We start from the raw sequence: 22500 nt of genomic DNA, 5'->3' as shown, positions 1-22500 counted from the left end.
CAGGGTTAACGACGCAACCCACTGCAACCACAGATCTCTTTAGTTGCTCCACTTGCTTCGCATAGTGGCGAAAGAACACTCTGGAAGACTTCCAGCCAGTGTATGAACGAAGATGTTCTAAATCCATACAATTAAAGAAATTTAAGGATGAGGCAACTTTCCTCGGATCGTGACCTGCCGTTGTACTGTCAGGATCCGCTCTGCGAATAAAAAATGTGATTTTCGCCCTGAGTTGATTCAGTGATAAATTTGAGCCTGATGTTTCTCCCCTGAATAGTTGACCACCCTTGAAGTCTGAAGTTCTATAAAGATAGACCTTTAGGCATTCTACTGGACATAGAGATGCATCTTCTTTCAGAGGGCAGATTCTCCAGGGACCCCACCTGTTGGTGGGTAACTCATTCTTGGCGAGAAACGTAGGATCCGGAAACAGGTTCAGTTCTCCCCCATCCAGGAACTGAACACGACCTTCCTCTCACGAGAGGGCTACAATTTCACTAACCCTGGCCCCGGACGCGAGTGCAAATAGGAAAATAACTTTTTGGGTCAAATCCTTTAACGCACACTCCTCATTGCTCAGCAGAGAAGCAAAATGAAGAACTTTGTCTAAAGACCATGAAATGGGCTTTGGAGGTGCTGAAGGTCTGAGCCTAGCGCAGGCTTTCGGAACTTTATTAAAGATCTCGTTAGCGAGGTCGACCTGGAAGGCATATAGAATGGGTCTTGTCAAAGCAGACTTACACGTCGAAATCGTGTTAGCTGCCAACCCTTGACCATGGAGGTGGATGAAGAAAGATAAGCAGAAGTCCGTCGAGATCTCCTGCGGATTCTTTGCCTTGACAAAGGCCACCCATTTTCTCCAAGATGACTCATATTACCTTCTAGTAGATTTGCACTTATATTCCTCTAGGAAGTCTATGCTGGCTTTCGAAATCCCGAAACGCTTTCTCACCGCTAGGAAGAGAAAATCATGAGCTGCAGGGTCCGGGTTTTCTGTAATGAAGCGCAGACAGTCGACTTCTGGACTCGCTGGGTCAAAACTGGATCTGGTAGTGGTAGAAACTTCAACCGTAGTTCCAATGCCAGGGGGAACCACACGCTGTTCGTACACTTGTGGGCCACTATTGCCGCTACCCCCTTGAAGGATCTCAGTTTGTTGAGGACCCTCAACAGAAGGTTGTGAGGAGGGAACAGATAAATCCTGGACCATCTGTTCCAGTCGAGGGACATCGCGTCCACTGCTTCCGCTAAGGGGTCCTCGTACGGGGACACGTACAGTGGCAACTTCTTGTTGTCTTTCGTCGCAAAGAGGTCTATCTGCAGTTCTGGGACTTGACTCAAAATGAAGGAGAATGATCCTGCGTCTAGGGACCATTCCGACTCTATCGGTGTGAACCTGGATAGAGCGTCCGCTGTCACATTGCGAACTCCTTGAAGGTGAACTGCCGACAGGTACCACTTCTTCTTTTCCGCCAATCGGGAGATGGCCTACATCACCTGGTTGAGATGTGGTGACCTTGATCCTTGTCGATTCAAGCATCTCACAACTACCTCGCTGTCCAGCACCCACTTTATGTGGATCGAGTGACGCGGGGAGACTTTCTTTAAGGTAAGGAGCACTGCCATAGCTTCTAGAAAGTTTATGTGAAAGGTCTTGAATAGCTTGGACCAAGTCCCTTGGACTTTTTTCCGATGAGAGTGACCTCCCCATCCCTCCTTCGAGGCGTCTGAGTGAATTGTCACCGACGGGGGAGGTGGCTGAAGAAGAACCGACTTCTTTAGATGTCTGGCTTGGGACCAAGGCCTGAGAAGAGTACGTAGACGAAGCGGAACTGGTCTTCTCAGATTTCTTCGCGCGTTTGATGCATAACTTCTCCAAACTCCGGTTGCATCCTTTAGCTGTGCTCTTAGCACCGGGTCTGTCACCGAAGCAAACTGTAGAGAACCCAGTACTCTCTCCTGTTCGCGTCTTGATACCCTTTCGGAATCTAGAAGTCTCTTGACAGAACCCGCTATCTCCTTCCTTTTCTTCGCCGGGATGGAGAAACGGTGTGACATTAGGTCCCAGTGGATTCCCAGCCACTGGAACTTTTGAGATGGAGAAAGTCGAGACTTTTTTCTGTTGATCTTGAAGCCTAGATACTCTAGGAACTGGATCACTTGAATGGAAGCTTGCAAGCAATCTGTCTTGGATGCTGCCCACACCAGCCAGTCGTCCAGGTAGGCTACTACCCGAATACCCTTTAGGCGTAATTGTTTGAGAGCTACGCTCGCAAGCTTCGTGAAGATCCTTGGAGCTATATTTAGCCCGAAAGGCATGGCTCTGAAGGCGTATGGTCTTCGTTGTAGCTTGAACCCTAGGTAGGGGGAGAGTCGACGGTTGATTTTAACGTGCCAATAGGCGTCTGACAAGTCTATTGAGACGGTATATGCCCTCTTGGGCAGTAAGGTCCTTATGTGTTGCAGTGTTAGCATCTTGAACTTGCAGTTCACTATGAACTTGTTGAGTGGCGACAAGTCCAGAATGACTCTGAGTTTTTCCGAGTCCTTCTTGGGAACACAAAACAGCCTCCCTTGGAATTTGATGGACTTTACCCTTCGGATCACTTTTTTCTCCAACAAATCTTGGATGTACTCCTCCAGAACGGGGGTGGAGTGTTGGAAAAACCGAGGGCACGGGGATGGAGTGCTGTACCAGCTCCAGCCCAGTCCATTCTTGAGTAGGCTGTGGACCCAGGGATCGAAGGTCCACCGATCCCGAAAATTCTGAAGTCTCCCTCCTACCGGTATCATCTCACTTGGACTGTTGTCCTGAGGTCTTGCCTCCCTGACCGCGACCACCCCTGAATCCCCTTCCTCTTGAGGGGCGCCTAGAAGAGCCTCTGGCTGCTCCTCTAGGCTTTGCTCGAAAGGAAGTTGACTGCCCTTCGAACGTTGGGTTGAATGCCGGGGACTGCGTTGACACGGCCTGGGGTACCCACAGGAAAGTGGTCGGGGTTTGTGCCACCATCTGGGGCACTGAAGGCATCGGCAATTGCTGTTGCTGTTGCTGTCCAAATGGCTTGGCTGGCCGAGACGGTAGCCTAGTCCTCTTAGTCTTCCTCTTTGGTTGGGGACCCTCATCCGGGGAAGACTTTCTCTTGATAGACAGGCCCCACTTCTGGAGAAGATTTCTATTCTCCGTGGCGGCCTTATCAACAACTTCTTTGACCACATCGGTAGGGAAAAGGTCTTTTCCCCAAATGTTGGAGGAGATTAGTTTCCTTGGCTCGTGCCTCACCGTAGCCGAGGTGAACACGGACTCCCTACAAGCTCTCCTCGCCCTGACGAAGCTGTAAAGATCCTTCGTCACTGTGGCCAGATGAGTCTTGGCCACAACCATGAACATTTCATGGACCTTGGGGTCACTTGCCATCGTGTCAAGAGTGGTCTGAAGAGACATTGAGGCAGCCAGTCTTTCTTTTGTCTCGAGCTCTCTCCGCAAAAGAAAGTCAGACAGCTTAGGGAGGTTCTCACCGAACTGACGTCCGGCAATATCAGCCTCCAACTTCCCGACTGAGAAGGTAAGATGGACGTCCTTCCAGTCCTTGTGGTCCATAGGTAGGGCCAGCGACAAGGGTTTACACTCCTCCAGGGAGGGGCAAGGCTTACCAGCCTCGACTGCTTTTAATACAACCGCAAACCCTTTCTGCAAAAAGGGGAAGGCTCTAGCAGGAGAGGACACAAAGGAAGGGAGCTTCTTACTCAATGCAGCTACCTTTGAGTTCGTGAAGCCCCTCTCTTTCATCGAAGATGAAAGCAAAGCTTGAGCCTTAGCATGGTCCATCACTATGACCTCCTTCGGCTCTGTCTCCTCCTTTGAAGCTGGTTCCTTCCTCAACCGGACATAACAGTCCGGATATGACCCTTTGCTGGGCCAGAATTCCACCTCCTCAAGGGGAACTGAACCCAACTTATCCGACATGACGATCTTTCCAGTCGTCATCGGCATGTGCTCAGCATATCTCCACGGGTTAGCATCTGAGCACAAGGGAAGGTCTTTCACATTGAGCCTTTTCTGGGGCCCACGTAATGCTGCAAGCTTCTGCATCTGCAGTTCCATTGCAGCCGCCTTCTCAATATTCTCCTTCTGCATTTGTTGGATCATTCCAACCATGGAGGAGAGGGCCTGTCCCAGCTCTACTGGGAGAGCGGACGATGTTGAGGGAATAGGTTCAGGGATCTGAACCGGAGCAGCCGACACCTCATCGGCCTCTTCCTCTACAATGTCTGGGGCTTGATCTTCATCCTGGCCTCCTGCCAGGAGGTCTTCCTCCAGACGCTCGGACACGTCTGACATCCTGTCGTCCAACTGGATGTCTTGCAAGGCGACTGCGACTTCAGCATCCACCTGGATCTGAACTAGGGTGATCTCCTATTGAGGCTGGGGAATCACTGCATCAGCTGATGCCCTAGGGAAAAGGTAAGCCCTCATCTTCTCACTTGGAAGATAAGGTCCAGAGGTGTTCTTCTGGAAGCCCCTTACCCAGATACGAAGCTTCTCCCTTGCTATATCCCTTGATTCCGCTGTCCTAGGGGAATCAAAAGTCTCAGTAATCAGGTTAGAGCACACGGTACATACCTGGGGGTCCCAATACCGGAGATCACCCTTGGAGACAGCGCATGCTGCGTGCCTCCTACATAACTCATGTCCGCAGAAGTTCTTACTGTGGACGTTGCAGAAAGCACTTCCGCACTTCGGACGTTCCTCCTGTAAAGAGAAGAAATTTCCATGAGTATCAAGTGAACTACGTATCACTGGATATGCACAGTTAGCATAACAAATCAGAAAGGAAAGACACACACTTGTGTTTCCCGCACAACCAAATGTTGCAGCCTTCCAGATAATAATATCGTATGGTTAATCTGTCCTAGAGTAACCAATGACAAATTTCCAGAGGAAACAGGTGGAGCTCACACCTAAGATATGATTTTAAAATACCGGACAATAGACAAGAAAGAACTCACTTTCTTATCTTTAAGGCAACACCAAAGGGCTGTGCAAGACAACACAAAAGTGTTAGAACACACAGTGTTGTACCAATACCATACTATAGTTTTCTCCCTACAGTATATGCTATACTGAAGAATACTGGTACAGTATAGAAGGTAATGCGCCGGCCGGCAAGCACCATAACTAGCTTTAAAGTATACTACATAACAGCTATAAGGCGGCAGAACGCTGGTTCAAATGCATGTGCCGGCTGGCAGTAATTGCCGGCCGGCAACAGCCAATGTCAGCTACACGAGGTAGCACCCGGCTGCCGGCCACCGCTCGTAGCGACCGGCAGACAAGGGCGTGACAATGGCCGGCCGGCAAAGGTAAACAACCGATGCCGGCCAGCAGCAAAAGAACCAGAGAACTCCGACTGCCCGGCTGCCAGCCACATAGGCCGGCAGCCGGGTCAGGTACAGCACTAGAAGAAAACAGAATAGATGCCAGGATAAGAGAGTGTACTACCTCAAAGCCCGGCAATCCGAAAGAGTGGAGAATCTAATTCAGGCTTCCTGACCAATGCCGTCTGGCTCTACAGACAGGCATGGAAGAGGGACCAAGGGAGGTCCGGGCAGCACTCAAAGCAGAAGACCTTTGCCGGCCGTCACACTGTGCCGGCCGGCAAGGGACTGAGTCAATTCCACATCCTAACCTATACTAGGTCCAGATGTAGAATGACGTACAGTACTGTAACGGCTAGGCCACTACAGAGATAGAGGGGGAAGGGACAAAGAGGGTCCTACCAACCTTGCTTTAGGAAAGAATCACCCGCAGCCAAGAAAACTCATCTTAGCCTAAGGGAGATCCAAGGAGGGAGGCCAGCAATACTTGCCAACCCCCACTGAACCAAAGCAAGGAAGGTGTTGCTACTCCCGGGGAGAGGATCTCATCCTCCCACCGAGAACAGCAACAAGGACTAGTCTGTTAGATCACAAAAGAAGGAATCATCTCGTACAGAAACCTTCGGGAGTGACCTAAGGAGGTTAAGCCTCCTATGTCTGCGTCAGACTAGCGAGGGAGCTCAACCCCAAGCCAGACTAACACAGACACAGACTAAAAACTCTGATGTTCTGCCCCTCTCTGAAGCAAGACTTACTGGAACAGGAAGGTACGTAACACCCCAATATAGTTGTATCGAAAATTAATTCAGATAAACCACTAGGGTTAAGCCCAAGGCTTAAACAGAGGGAAAGGGATTGCATACCTTCTCCGAAGAAAAGTTAGCAACCGGGGAGTATGAGAAAGTATACTAAGGCTCCATAGGCAACTTAGCCTAGGCACCAAGAGAATCGATTACCTAAATCACCGAAACTCACTCGTATACTATCTTGGAAATAATCAATATAATCTTAAATGTATAAAACTGCTTAAAGCTTCAATAAAATTTTAAAACACTCGGAAATCCAAAATTCATGCAGGAAAGTACTAGGGCCAAACGACTAGGCTACATGGTCTAGCGTAGGCCAGTATTGGCGAATACTTCGCCAAAACAAACAATACTAAAAGCACGAATAAGGAAATCCTATGTAACGCTAAATAGCTAAAATTATTAAAGCAAAACAGCCGGGAACGTCGCTCTGGCTAACTAGAACTCATACCTAGCGAGCGACAGCGTCCAGGACGCCTCCGGTAGGCAACGGCTCTTGTAACAAAGATTATTACTATTAATCACTTTAAAATTTACCAAGAGCCTATATTTATACATAAAAGAAATGGTACTCAACTTATCAGAGGCAGACGAAGTTGGAGAAGCCATAAAAAGATGATTAAATCCAAGATTTTGCGAGAAACACAGGAAAAAAACACCGAGTTGTTAAGCTGCGCAAAAAGGAATACAGATGGCGCCAGAATCGGCGCAATGCACGCTTACAAAACGGGAGAAGAGAGAGCCTTGGGAACGGCTCTCCTTTTTCTTTCTCGTTTTCGTTTTCTTGCCAATTGACCCCTTCGAAGTGTTATCTCTGTTCGGGGTGGAGATTGCCATGTGGCGTGTCAAGAATACGTCCTCTGATATTTCGCGATATCCCTTTCATTAGGGATATTCGCTCCAGGAGTTAGAATTCTGGGTACCTTAAGGTAAATTCTCTGGGAATATCGCCGTAGTTGTAATATACCCTAGGAAGCTACCCTATAGGAACTTCCATCAGGACGACATGGCTTGAGCCCAAATATATATATATATATATATATATATATATATATATATATATATATATATATATATATATATATATATATATATATATATATATATATATATATATATATATATATATATATATATATATATATATATATATATATATATATATATATATATATATATATATATATATATATATATATATATATATATATATATATATATATATATATATATATATATATATATATATATATATATATATATATATATATATATATATATATATATATATATATATATATATATATATATATATATATATACCAGCCATCATATTGGTGTAGTTAATTTATGTGAATTCAATGTAATGAGATAGTATCAGAATTTCGGATGTGTATTATTTAGTTCATAATAAAAAGAGAATCCATATAACCTTTTAAAATTCATAATATGAGTGAGATTACATTTAAATTTAGAACTCCTTTGAACTCCCTAGCGGCCAATACATATATTTTGACATCGATATCCAATCTGCCACTTTGGAAAATGTCCCTTAAAAAGAGGTGAACCAAATTAAGATGTTTACCATAATTTTCGATAGCCCGGTGGTCAAAGATGACATATTAGCAACGAAAACCAATGGATTTAAAAAAGAATCCGCGTGTATAGTTTGGGTCCTTGACTATTTTGGCCAACCCATGAGGGGATAGGGTCTATTGATTTAATATTTATAGTAAAGCAGAAAAAGGGAAAAGAGAGTAGGGGATATTAGAACCATTTCTGTGAATTTGTAGATCTAGAAAAGGTTTATGGTACGATACAAAGAACAATTATGTTTTGATACTTCAGAAAGATAAAAGCACCAGAAAAGTTGGTTAGAATGGTTGCGATGATGTACAATAACTGTGGAAGGAGAAACCTTTGAGGTGAGTGCTAGATTACCCCAAGGATCTGCAATCAGGCCATTTTTTTATTTTTGCAGGTCATGGGTGTGTTAAATGAAGCAAGCAGAAATGAATAGTTGTGGAAGTTACTATATGTGGATGATTTGGTGATTGCTGCTGAAAATTAGGAAGTTACAGAGAAGAATTTGTAGAATGGCAAGACAGTTGGGGAATGGGTGGCTTGAGGGTAAATATGGATAGGACTATAGTCGTGTGAACAGTAAGAGCCTTACAGGAAAGTAGATACTCAGTCATAAAACTTTTGGAACAATTTACATACACGGGAGAAAGGATATGGAGCTGAATTTGCGAATAGGATAAAAGCAGCATGGGGGAAGTAGAAGTAGGTAGAAGGACCGGTGTGTAATGAGGAAATGCTACTCAAGCTAATTATCTAGCTATATAGCATAGTAATCAGACCAGCGTTAATATATGGATTGGAAAAGTGTGATCTAAGACAAAAAGAGAAATCAAAGCTTGAGAAAACACAGATGAAAATATAAGGTGGATAATGGGATAATTACTGATAAAAAAGATTCGAATATAATAAAATAAGAAAGGCAGGCATATTAAAGAATACAAAGACGGTAACATTGGTAAAACTGAAAGAGTGTTAACACATGCTGAGAAGGTATAGTAAGGGAGAGATTGTGACGGGGCCTGGGAAGATAGTGAAGGTGGTAGAGAACCAGCGTGCGAGATCACGTGTAGGGTGAAATAATGAGATTGTTTGGATGAATATGATGCCTAAGATTTAAGCAATTTGGAGAGAACACAGGAGGCTACCTACCAATTTAATTATATATATATATATATATATATATATATATATATATATATATATATATATATATATATATATATATATATATATATATATATATATATATATATATATATATATATATATATATATATATATATATATATATATATATATATATATATATATATATATATATATATATATATATATTTATATATATATACATATAATTATATACATATATGTATATTTATATATATATATATATATATATATATATATATATATATATATATATATATATATATATATATATATATATATATATATATATATATATATATATATATATATATATGTATATATATATATATATATATATATATATTATATATATATATATATATATATATATATATACATATATATATATATATATATATATATATATATATATATATATATATATATATATATAGTATATATATATATATACATATATATATATATATATATATATATATATATATATATATATATATATATATATATATATATATATATATATGAACAAATAATTTAGAATAACTATTCATATAGGTGCTTATCCATTTCAGCATGCTTTTCAAAAACTATATTCTTGACATTCATGAAAAGATGTTTCGTAATATTTCAAGCTTTAAAGCTTTTTATTAACAGATTTAAAGAAGACATTAAGATATGATATTTTATCAATATCATCTACTTTGAGCATTGAAGTAGCCTAAATAGATTGGCAGTGCTAGAGTGTGGACGGGTTTTATGGAGGGAGCTCTGTCGTACATGCCCTGAGTAGTGTTTTAGCTTTGTGTTTCTCGATTAGAATATCATTGAAAAGATATTAGTTAGTCTTATGGAGAGACCTAAGTGATAAGAAACAGTACCCTATGTCTTTTCCTACCTATGTCTGACTTATATGTAATAACACGGAGGGAGAACGAAAAAAATGGATAGTATGTGAATGTAATAGACTCTACCATAAGAAATATGTGCATATAGTGACAACCATCACTGATAATGAATGGAATAACGTTGATTGAATATGGCTACACTGCGTGTGTGAAGCCACACAAAACCATTTAGTAAAGCAAAAATTAAAGAAAGATGTGAACGTGAGAGATCTGGCCCTGAATGAACAAGATGCAAAAATAGATTACTAGGAAAACAAACTTGCGGACCTTAGCGCAGACACAGCAAATTCACCCCAGACCACCGACCTCACTGAGAAAGTTGACATTCTTGCGATAAATATGGAATTAGTTAAAGCAACACTGTAAGCATTAATAGAGCCAAAACCGGAGAAACCAACATTTTTTGACAAAGTTAAGGAGAAAAATATCTTGACAATTAAATCAACCAAGACAACAACTAAAATTACTGAAATAAAACGTGATGTTAAACAAGCACTTAAAGACATTCCTATACTTAACGCGAGGTCAACTACGAATGGAAATGTTGTAAACTTTGCAAAAAATATGATCAGAGAAGAGGCGGTAAACAGAATTCAGACATTGGTGGCCGACACTGAAACGAGAAAAATCGGAAAACTAGAACCAAAAATATTGATATGCAATGTATACAATGATGAAGATGATGTAGTAAATGCTTTAATCTCAAGAATTGCTGCCTAGACCAAGTCAAATATATAGAAGAAAAGATAAGTGTAATCCTGATGAAAAATGCCTCGGGGTTGGGGGTAAACCATCCACTATGTGATGAGATGTGATCCTGAAGTTTGGAGGGCTATTCAATGATACTGGGGACAATGTTTCGTTATGATGGGGTATCTATAACATACGTGATAGGTACCACGTGATCATCTACTACCACTGTCAGAGGTATGAACATTTTGAAAAAGATTGAAAGTCTAAGAATGATGATAAAGTCTGCGGGAAATGTTCAAGGAGACATTGCACCAGGGAGTGTAATTCATAAGTGTCAAAGCGTATAAACTGCAAAAAGTTAAACAAACCAAGTGACCACACACTAAATTCTAGAGACTGCAGAGCTTATGACATGGAATTGAAAAGACTAGCAGAAAATACTGATCATGGTTACTAGGGATGTCATAAACTGTGGCTATGTAAATATACAATCTATGGGTAATAATTGATAAACGAGAAATATTTGGATATGCTAACATTATCTGAAACATGGCTAAATAACTTGGACAAGCCAAAGATCACTGAAATGACGCCCCCGACACATGCCTTTTTCCATATACCAAGAGAAGGTAGGTCTGGTGAGGGTGTCGGACTCGTTATTCCTAAAAATTACTGATATCTCAAAATGTTGAAAAGAATTAGTGTAACAAGCCACAAAAAGCGATAATATCCTTTGTAAACTACTGTAATAGCCTCTGTACCATGGTCTTCCACTGTCTTGGGTTAGAGTTCTCTTGCTTGAGGGTACACTCGGGCGCAATATTCTATCTAATTTCTTTTCCTCTTGTTTTGTTAAAGTATTTATAGTTTATTTAGGAAATATTTATTTTAATGTTGTTACTGCTCTTCAAAATTTTTATTTTCCCTTGTTTCCTTTCGTCACTGGGCTATTTTCCCTGTTGGGGCCCCTGGGCTAATAAAATCCTGCTTTTCCAACTAGGGTTGTAGCTTAAGAATTAATAGTAATAGTAATAACAATACGTGATCTGAAACGATAAATACTCTGAACGAACAAGGTAAAACAACAGCGGAGGTCCTGTAGAGAGTAGGGTTCCCCTGCTGTATGGGATCGGTAAAGCAGCCATCAAAGTAAAGTAAGTAAAGTAAATTTGATAATATACTGGTCAAGTATAAATGACAGATTTATAGGAAACTAATTCCTCGGAACAGCGAGAACGTATCTTTGGCAAGGATTTGCTTGTAGATGCCATATAATTTGTATGGTCAGGCGCGAACTCCAGGCCAAGTGAAATATTGTCGTCTCGGTAATTGTATACAACACCACGCTCTCCATTTACTCCAAAATAATGGAATACTGCAGTTCTAATCTGCTTGCACAGTAATTAGGTGGTTATTTAAATTCTGGGAAAGCAATAATTAGCAAGATATGTTGAGGAAGAGGGAAGGGGTTATAAAAAGAAAATAGCTCGGTTTCCTTACTAAACGACTTAGAACTTACATGTCAACTTAGTCAACCAAACAGAATTCATGATGCCAGCGTACATTTGATATACTGTATATCACCCAGTTGAACCCTCTTACATGCTAGTTTCCCGAACATCCTGACTGACTTAATCCTTTCTTCCTACATACTCTAGCTACATGCCCATCTACACCACATTCAGTACACTTACCTTGTACATTCTAGCATAATGACCATCCTTACCACAATTACCACAAATCACATTCATACGATTACTTCGACATCCACTCGCTATGTGCCTAGTCATACCACATCGATAACATTTAACCCCTTTCTCTTTCTTACACATCCACTCGCTATGCGCTCAGTCATACCACACCGATAACATTTAACCCCTTTCTCTTTCTTACACATCCACTCGCTATGTGCCCAGTCATACCACACCGACAACATTTAACCCCTTTCTCTTTCTTACACACACTAATATGATGCTCTGTCTCTCCACACCCGAAACATGCTCCTAAAGCCCATCTACATTCATCCTTCTTATGTCCCACTTTCCCACATCTATAATACTTCTCTTCACGGATACAACTACCTGACCTACCTCGCTGCGCACTAGCAATCCTATCCCTTAAAACCTGATTCCCTTGCCTAAACCCATCATTTGTCCTTACAGGTATTCCCACATTACTCGCCCTAACACTCCTCTCTACTACCTGATCATCTATCCTCATTGGCCCTCTCAAAATTGCATCCTTATAACTACCAAATTCTATTACACTTTCTTCCATTCCAGTTCTTAAACTCACAGATTTACTTCCTTTAATGCACCTATCTAACTCATAATCCTCAACTATCTCTAGTATATCATCCCATGTCAATCTCTCTTGCGTCCACCTCATTTTCTCCCGTTTCAAATGAAAAAATTCACACACAATCTCAGGTACTGTCACCAAAAACTTCCCCATTAACTCCTTATTATCATTTATGCCTTTATCTCCATACTTCTTCTTAGCTAAAGTTTCCAACCTACATACATACATCGATATTGCTTCTGCTGCATTCCTCCGTGCCTCATCAAAATCATTCCTACGCTTATACCTAACACTCCCTTTCATACGTTTTACCTGCTTAATTATTCTCTTTTTCACAATTTCATAATCAACGTCACCTACACTCATTATCACACCATACATCATCAACAAATACCCAGTCAAATATTCTCCTAACTCCCTATCCCATACTCTCTTACTATCACCATACTTATCCTGACAACTCTCATACTCCTTGAAAAACTCGTATACATCCCTACTACTATGCTCATTGAACCTCTAATACCGACGTAACTCTCTCATAAACACAGTCTTACACACATCACGTTCATTGTCACTGCTATCATCACTGCTACTTTCCTTGTTTTCCACTTCCTCGCTGGAATATAAAGAATCTAATTCCACACTCATACTCCTATCCTTGATTCTACTCTTCCTAGCCCTTTTCTTACTCACCACTTTCACCCATTCACGATCATCCATGCTCTCATCCTGACACTTCTTCTCTTTTTTTCACATCACTTTTATCTTTCCTTTCATCCTTCCTCTCACCTTTCTCTCCCTCCTTACTATACCTAGTCCTTTAACTTCACTATCATTATTACTATCACTCTCACTTCCTTTCCCATTATCACTTACCTTAACCTTTTCTTCCACCAGCAACCCTTTACCCGTAGCAGAGGCCACTCCTCCGACTGTGCCATCACCCCAAAAAAGTTTTCATCATTCCCATAACCTGCCACATCATAGCTTCCATTCGTTCCTCATTCTCACGCATCGTTATCTCAACACCCTCTTCCACTCTCTCTACAGTTCCCTGAATTTCCCTTAGTTTCCTATGCACCTCCTCATTCTCAAACCTTAACCTCTTATTTTCTTGCAACAAATTCTCCTTCTCGCTCCTTACTCAGCCGCAATTCCTCCTTCAAAACCCTTAACTGTTCTTCCATTTTTCATCAACCTTATATCTAATTCCGTCCTTCGCCAACAGTCCAGCTTCCAATCCTACCTCGGCAGTGTTCGGGCACCAAAATAATGTGGCGGGATGTCGCAATAACAACCCCCACACCCTTGATCACACTAAATGACAAATGTCTCCTCTGCACAAACTTTCCTCTTACGTTATCATAAATTGGACTCTTAGACTGAAGGGAAACAGAAACAAAACATAATCTTGCAACTATATTCCTTAAAACTAAAACGCTTAACATAAAACCATCCACAATCAAAATGACAACACTTAAAACTAATCACCATTCAAATAAACCAAAAGAAAAAAAAAACCTTACAAACTTAAAACTAAAACAGACCACAACCAATATGTAATAATTTTATGCATATCTATATAAGGACGCAGACACTTGTTTAAATGATCCAAACAGTTAATCCATGGCACACTGACACAGCTCGGTGGCAAAACGGTAACCTTTCCACTACACAAAGCACTTAAGTGGTGCGTGGAGCAATCTATGGCGCTTAATGCCACGTCGTCATCATCATCATCATCAAACAGGCAAAATCATATTCAGTTGGGGAATTCAAAAGAGCAGTCTAACATAATCAATTAAAGGCCAGGTCAGCAACTATCAATCCAAAAAAACTCTCTCCAAAGGAGGAATTACGGCCTGCAAAGATAAAAAAAAAAAAACCATTTACGAACCCTCCTAGCTAACAAAACTATCGCACTATAATCAAAGATAAATAATAAATAGTTCCTATTATTCACAATCACGACAACACTTCCACGCTGGTAAAAAAGATAATAATAATTCAACATTCAAAGGACACAGAACTGACGCTTACTGCAGTCAAATGAAAAAAAAGCCATTAACCCAAGACGTTCACCATTGTCGTAACCTAGCTAAAAACATAAACAAACAATCTCATTTATACCAACAGTCTTTCTCACAACAAACAATCGATACACTCTCTCTCTCTCTCTCTCTCTCTCTCTCTCTCTCTCTCTCTCTCTCTCTCTCTCTCTCTCTCTAAGGATTTGGCAAACAAAAAAAAACAAAAAAATTCATTCTCCACAATATATATATATATACAGTATATATATATATATATATATATATATATATATATATATATATATATATATATATATATATATATATATATATATATATATATATATATATATATATATATATATATATATATATATATATATATATATATATATATATATATATATATATATATATATATATATATATATATATATATATATATATATATATATATATCTATATATGTATATATACGTATTTATGCATATATATACATACAGTATATACATACTGTGATGGCTGGGTTAACCACCACTCAAAACACTAAACTTTTATCAAACAGTATCCACCAAAATATCATACTAAGTCCACAAAAGGTGGAATAGTATCCAACTTCAATAAGAGTGCAAAGTCAATTCAAGGGGAAAAAGAAAATACCACAAAAATATACTTAATTTTAAAACACAAGTTTCAGACAGAAATAACAGCTCAACCTCAACAATACAATAATTAATGATAAACACTCACTCTTAAACTCCCTGTAAAGGAAAACAATTACACAATTAAAGAAAGGTCATCAACACATGCATACTAAAATGTGAGAGGGTCCAGAAAGGAGGAGGCATACGAAAAGTAAGAATACCCTAACAAATACAATGTAACTATCCCTAACAAGAAGACGATGGCTGGTTTGATTGAAAGGCTTTCACAAGCTCCACTAATGAAATCAGCAGATTATCACAGGTCGTAATTACGATAATTAAATACAGGTATAATTACTATCACCTTGAGACATAGAGGTCCCCTTGGCTTTTACTGAACCAAGGGCAGTACACAAAATGCAGGATAAAAAGACCTTGCTGCAGAGAAAGGATATCCAAAAAATCTAAGCAGCTTCAAACTGTAGCTCTGCAATGGTGAGGAATAAATGTAGTTCCAACAGCAATTGTCATGCACTTCAAAGTTGGAGGCTCAGAAACACACTGACGGCAACTCCTCCAAGCGTAAAGCTCCATGCTTCGGATAATGAAGGAGAGCAGCCACGTAACCAACGCAACTTGAAAATATAAAATAGTCGTTAGCCGATAATAAACACCAATATAACCACCGGTGAGGAGACAAAAAGCTAATAAAGAAAGAATACAACACTTCTATACTTAACATTAAAAGTCTAAAAACTTTAAAAGTTTCAATACACACACACACAAACATATATATATATATATATATATATATATATATATATATATATATATATATATATATATATATATATATATATATATATATATATATATATATATATATATATATATGGGCTCAAGCCATGTCGTCCTGATGGAAGTTCCTATAGGGTAGCTTCCTAGGGTATATTACAACTACGGCGATATTCCCAGAGAATTTACCTTAAGGTACCAGAATTCTAACTCCTGGAGCGAATATCCCTCGTGAAAGGGATATCGCGACATATCAGAGGACGTATTCTTGACACGCCACATAGCAATCTGCACCCTGAACAGAGATTTCGTCTCGCAGGGGGCAATTGGCAAGAAACGAATTCGGGAAAGAAAAAGGGGGAGCCGCTCCCAAGGCTCCCTATCTCCCGTTTCGTAAGCGTGCCTGGCGCCAATCCTGGCGCCATCTCCATTCCTTTTTGCGTAGCTTAACAACTCGGTGTTTTTTCCTGTGTTTCTCGCAAATCTTGGATTTATTTTGCTTTTCATGGCTTCTCCTACTTCGTCGGCCTCTGATAAGTTGAGTACCATGTCTTTTATGTATAAATGTAGGCTCTTGGTAAATTTTTGAGTGATTAATAGGATTAATCTTTGTTACAAGAGCCGTAGCCTACCGGAGGCGTCATGGACGCTGTCGCTCGCTAGGTAAAAGTTTAGTTAGTCAGAGCGACATTCCCGGTTGTTTTGCTTTAATAAATTTTAGCTATTTAGCATTACATAGGATTTCCTTTCGTGCTTAGTATTATTTTGGCGAAGTATTTGCCATTCTGGCCTACGCTAGGCCATGTAGCCTAGTCGTTTGGTCCTAGTACTTCATGCATGATTTTGGTTTTTTCCGAGTGTATTAAAATTTTATTGAAGCTTTAGGCTATGTTTTATACATTTAAGATTGTGTGGAATATTTCCAAGATAGTATACGAATGAGTTTCGGTGATTTAGGTAATCGATTCTCTTGGTGCCTAGGCTAAGTTGCTTATGGAGCCTTAGTATACTTTCTCATACTCCCCGGTTGCTTTCTTTTCTTCGGAGAAGGTATGCAGTCCCTTTCCCTCTGTTTAAGCCTTGGGCTTATCCCTAAGTGGTTTATCTGAATTAATTTTCGATAAAACTATACTGGGGTGTTACTGAACCTTCCTGTTCCAGTAAGTCTGGTTCAAAGAAGGACAGAACAACAGAGTTTTTTAGTCTGAGTCTGTGTTTGTCTGGCTTGGGGTAGAGTCTCCCTCGCTGGCCTGACACAGACAAAGGTGGCTTAGCCTCCTTAGGTCACTACCGAAGGTTTCTGTGGATATGATTCCTTTTTTTGTGATCTACCAGACTAGTCCTTGTTGCTGTTCTCGGGGGAGGATAAGTTTCTTTCCCTGGGAGTAGCAACACCTTCCTTGCTTTGGTGCTCTGGGAGCTGGCAAGTATTGCTGGCCTCCCCCCTTGGATCTCCCTTAGGCTAAGATGAGTTTCTTGGCTGCGGGTGATCCGTCACTAAAGCAAGGTTGGTAGGACCCTCTTTTGTCCCTTCCCCCTCTATCTCCGTAATGGCCTAGCCATTACAGTATTGTACGTCATTCTACATCTGGACCTAGAATAGGTTAGGATGTGGAATTGACTCAGTCCCTTGCCGGCCGGCAGCTCTGCCGGCCGGCAAGGGTCTTCTGCTTCGAGTGCTGCCCGGACCTCCCTTGGTCCTTCATCCATGCCGGCCTGCAGAGTCAGACGGCATTGGTCAGGAAGCCTGAATTAGATTCTCTCCCTTCCTTATTTGCATTCTTTCGGATTGCCGGGCTTGGAGGTAGTGTACACTCTTATCCCGACATCCATTCTGTTTTTCTTCTAGTGCTGTACCCGACCCGGCTGCCGGCCTATGAGGCCGGCAGCCGGGCGCTTGTAGTCCTCTGGTTCTTTTGCTGCCGGCTGGCATCGGTCCAGTACCTTTGCCGGCCGGCTAATGTCAGCCCTTGTCTGCCGGTTACCAAGAGTGACTCATGCATTTGAACCAGCCGGCACGTAACCTCCTATACTGTACCAGTATTCTTCAGTATAACATATACTGTAAAAAGAAAACTATTGTATGGGTTTTGGTACAGCACTGTGTGTTCTAACACTTTTGTGTTTTCTTGCACAAGTCCTTTGCTGTTGCCCTACAGATAGGAAAGTGAGTTCTTTCCTGTCTATTATCCAGGATTTTAAAATCATTGCTTAGGTGTGAGCTCCACCTGTTTCCTCTGGAAACTTTACATTGGTTACTCTAGAAGAGATTAACCATTTGATTTTATTATCTGGAAGGCTGCAACAATGGGTTGTGAAGGAAACACAAGTGTGTGTCTTTCCTTTCTGTATTGTTATGCTATACTATGCATATCCAATGATACATAGTTCACTTGATACTCATGGAAATTTCTCTCTTTACAGAAGGACCCTCCGAAGTGTCTTCTGCAACGTCCGCAGCAAGAGCCTCTGCGGACATGAATTTGGTAGGAGACACGTAGCATGCGCTGTCTCCAAGGGTGATCTCCGGTATTGACACCCTCAGGTATGTACTGTGTGCATTAATCTAATTACGGAGGCCTTTGATTCCCCTAGGATGGCGGAGTCAAGGGATATAGCAAGGGAGAAGCTTCGTACCTGGGTAAGGGGCTTCCAGAAGAACACCTCTGGACCTTATCTTCCAAGTGAGAAGATGAGGGCGTATCTTTTCCCTAAGGCATCAGCTGATGCAGTGATTCCCCAGCCTCAAGAGGAGATCCCCCAAGTTCAGATCCAGGTGGATGCTGAAGTCTCGGTCGCTATGCAAGACATCCAGTTAGATGACAGGATGTCTGTCGTGGACGAGCGTCTGGAGGAAGACCTCCTGGCAGAAGCCCAGGGTGAAGTTCAAGCCCCAGACGTTGTAGAGGAAGAGGTCAACGAGGTGTCGGCTACTCCGGTTCAGATCCCGGAGCCTATTCCCTCAACATCGGCCGGTCTCCCAGTAGAGCTGGGACAGGCCCTCTCCTCCATTGTTGGAATGATCCAACAGATGCAGAAGGAGAATCAGAAGAAGGCGGCTGCAATGGAACTGCGGATGCAGAGCCTTGCAGAATCACATGGGCCCCAGAAAACGCTCAATATGAAAGACCTTCCCTTGTGCTCAGATGCTAAACCATGTGTCCGGCTGAGGAAGGATCCAGCTTCAAAGGAGGAGACAGAGCCGAAGGAGGTCATAGTGATGGACCATACTAAGGCTCGTTGAAAGAGAGGGGCTTCTCTAACTCAAAGGTAGCTGCATTGAGCAAGAAGCTCCCTTCCTTTGTGTCCTCTCCTGCTAGAGCCTTCCCCTTTTTACAGAAAGGGTTTGCGGCTGTACTAAGAGCAGTCGAGGCCGACAAGCCTTGCCCCTCCCTGGAGGAGTGTAAACCCTTGTCGCTGGCCCTACCTATGGACCACAAAGACTGGAAGGAAGTCCATCTTACGTCCTCAGTTGGGAAGTTGGAGGCTGATATCGCCGGACGTCAGTTCGGCGAGGACCTCCCTAAGCTGTCTGACTTTCTCTTGCAGAGAGAGTTCGAGACAAAAGAAAGACTGGCTGCCTCAATGTCTCTTCAGACTACTCTTGAGACGATGGCAAGTAACCCCAAGGTCCATGAAATGTTCATGGTGGTGGCCAAGACTCTTCTGGCCACAGTGACGAAGGACCTTTATGGCTTCGTCAAGGCGAGGAGAGCTTGTAGGGAGTTCGTGTTCACCTCGGCTACAGTGAGGCACGATCCAAGGAAACTAATCTCCTCCAACATCTGGGGCAAAGACCTTTTCCCTACCGATTTGGTCAAAGAAGTAGTTGATATGGCCACCTTGGAGAATAGAAACCTTCTCCAGAAGTGGGGCCTGGCTATCAAAAGAAAGTCTTCCCCGGAAGAGGGTCCTCAACCAAAGAGGAACACTATGAGGACTAGGCTACCGTCTCGGCCAGCCAAGCCTTTTAGACAGCAACAGCAACTGCAATTGCCATTGCCTCCAGTGCCCCAGATCGTGGCACAAACCCCGACCACTTTTCAGAGGGTACCCCAGGCCGTGTCGACACAGTCCACGGCATTCACCCCATCGTTCGAAGGGCAGTCTACTTCCTTTCGAGCAAAGCCTAGAGGGGCAGCCAGAGGCTCGTCTGGGCGCCCCTCAAGGGGAAGGGGATTCAGGGGTGGTCGTGGTCAGGGAGGCAAGACCTCGGGACGGCAGTCCAAGTGGGATGATACCGGTAGGAAGAAGACTTCTGAAATTTCGGGATCGGTGGACCTTCGATCCCTGGGCCCACAGCCTACTCAAGAATGGACTGGGCTGGAGCTGGTACAGCACTCCACCCCCGGGCCTTCGGGTTTTCCAACACTCCATCCCCGTTCTGGAGGAGTACGTTCAAGAACTGTTGGAGAAAAATGTGATCCGAAAGGTGAAGTCCATCAAATTCCAAGGGAGGCTGTTTTGTGTTCCCAAGAAAGACTCGGAAAAACTCAGAGTCATTCTGGACTTGTCGCCACTCAACAAGTTCATAGTGTATTGCAAATTCAAGATGATAACACTGCAACACATAAGGACCTTACTGCCCAAGAGGGCATATTCCGTCTCTATAGACTTGTCAGACGCCTATTGGCACATTCCAATCAACCGTCGACTCTCCCCCTACCTAGTGTTCAGGCTACAACGAAGACTATACGCCTTCAAAGCCATGCCATTCGGGCTAAATATAGCCCCAAGGATTTTTACGAAGCTTGCGAGCGTAGCTCTCAAACAATTACGCCTAAAGGGAATTCAGGTAGTAGCCTACCTGGACGACTGGTTGGTGTGGGCAGCATCCGAGACAGAATGCTTGCAAGCTTCCAGTCAAGTGATCCAGTTCCTAGAGTACCTAGGTTTAAAGATCAACAGAAAAAGTCTCGACTTTCTCCATCTCAAAAGTTCCAGTGGCTGGGAATCCACTGGGACCTTTTGTCACACCGTTTCTCCATCCCGGCGAAGAAAAGGAAGGAGATAGCGGGTTCTGTCAAGAGACTTCTAGATTCCGAAAGGATATCAAGACGCGAACAGGAGAGGGTACTGAGCTCTCTCCAGTTTGCTTCGGTGACAGACCCAGTGCTAAGAGCACAGCTAAAGGATGCAACCGGAGTTTGGAGAAGTTATGCATCAAACGTGCGAAGAGATCTGAGAAGACCAGTTCCGCTTCGGCTACTTACTCTTCTCAGGCCTTGGTCCCAAGTCAGACATCTAAAGAAGTTGGTTCTTCTTCAGCCACCTCCCCCGTCGGTGACGATTCACTCAGAACCCTCGATGGAGGGATGGGGAGGTCACTCTCATCGGAAAAAAGTCCAGGGGAATTGGTCCAAGCTATTCAAGACCTTTCACATAAACTTTCTAGAAGCTATGGCAGTGCTCTTTACCTTAAAGAAAGTTTCCCCGCGTCACTCGATCCACATAAGGTTGGTGATGGACAGCGAGGTAGTTGTGAGATGCTTGAATCAACAAGGATCGAGGTCACCACCTCTCAACCTGGTGATGTTGGCCATCTTCCGATTGGCGGAAAAGAAGAAGTGGTACCTGTCGGCAGTTCACCTTCAAGGAGTTCGCAATGTGACAGCGGACGCTCTATCCAGGTTCACACCGATAGAGTTGGAATGGTCCTTAGACGCAGGATCATTCTCCTTCATTCTGAATCAAGTCCCAGAACTGCAGATAGACCTCTTTGCGACGAAAGACAACAAGAAGTTGGCCCTGTACGTGTCCCCGTACGAGGACCCCTTAGCGGAAGCAGTGGACGTGATGTCCCTCAACTGGAACAGAGGGTCCAGGATTTATCTGTTCCCTCCTCACAACCTTCTGTTGAGGGTCCTCAACAAACTGAGATCCTTCAAGGGGGTAGCGGCAATAGTAGCCCACAAGTGGCCGAACAGCGTGTGGTTCCCCTTGGCATTGGAACTACAGCTGAAGTTTGTACCGCTACCAAATCCAGTTCTGACCCAGCGAGTCCAGAAGTCGACTGTCTGCGCTTCATTACAGAAAACCCGGACCCTGCAGCTCAGGATTTTCTCTCCCTAGCGGTGAGAAAGCGTTTCGCGATTTCGAAAGCCAGCATAGACTTCCTAGAGGAACATAAGTGCAAATCTACTAGAAGGCAATATGAGTCATCTCGGAGAAAATGGGTGGCCTTTGTCAAGGCGGA

The 22500-nt window shown here is 42.4% G+C and overlaps 1 pseudogene; it reads right to left on the bottom strand.

The window, feature by feature from the left end:
- Positions 1-12385: 12385 nt before the first annotated feature.
- Positions 12386-22500, bottom strand: part of LOC137617966 (uncharacterized) — a 47794-nt pseudogene continuing 37679 nt past the window's right edge.

This window comes from Palaemon carinicauda, chromosome 2 (genome assembly GCF_036898095.1).
Source record: "Palaemon carinicauda isolate YSFRI2023 chromosome 2, ASM3689809v2, whole genome shotgun sequence".
Lineage (NCBI taxonomy): Eukaryota > Metazoa > Arthropoda > Malacostraca > Decapoda > Palaemonidae > Palaemon > Palaemon carinicauda.
Note: the sequence above shows the minus strand (reverse complement) of the source record. Positions and strands in the feature narration are given on the sequence as shown.